The sequence below is a fragment of the Mastomys coucha genome, chromosome X (genome assembly GCF_008632895.1).
Source record: "Mastomys coucha isolate ucsf_1 chromosome X, UCSF_Mcou_1, whole genome shotgun sequence".
Taxonomy (NCBI): Eukaryota; Metazoa; Chordata; class Mammalia; order Rodentia; family Muridae; genus Mastomys; species Mastomys coucha.
This window is the reverse complement of record NC_045030.1, coordinates 160714017-160714752: the sequence shown is the minus strand read 5'-3', so window position 1 is coordinate 160714752 and position 736 is coordinate 160714017.

Here is a 736-nt window from a genome sequence, read left to right as displayed (position 1 = left end):
AAAGAGGAACATTACTTCATTGCTGGTGGGATTGCAACCTGGTACAACCACTCTGGAAATCAGTTTGGTGTTTCCTCCGGAAATTAGACATAGTACTACCGGAGGACCCAGCTATACTACTCCTGGGCATATACCCAAAAGATACTGCAACATGTAGGAAGGACACATGCTCCACCATGTCCATAGCAGCCTTATTTATAATAGCCAGAACCTGGAAACAACCCAGATGTCCCTCAACAGAGGAGTGGATACAGAAATTGTGGTACATCTACACAACGAAGTACTACTCATCTATTAAAAACAATAAATTTATGAAATAAATTTATAAATTCCTTCTTAAAAGGGGGAACCAAATACCCACGGAAGGAGCTGCAGAGATTAACTATGGCGCAGGGACTGAAGGAAGGGCAAGCCAGCCTAAATATAGCTATCTCCTGAGAGGCTCTTACAGCACCTGACTAACACAGATGTAGAGGCTCTCAGCCATCCATCGAACTGAGTACAGGGTCCCCAGTGAAGAGTTAGAGAAAGAACCTATGGAGCTGAGGGGGTTGCAGCCCCTTAGGTCGAACAACAACAATATGAACTAACTAGTACCCTCAGAGCTCCTAACCACCAACCAAGGAGGGGTCTGATTGATCTGGCAGCATGTGTATATTAGAGGATTGCAATTTGATCATCAATAGGAGGAGAGGACCTCAGCCCTGTGAAGGTTCTGTGCCCCAGAGTAGGGGAA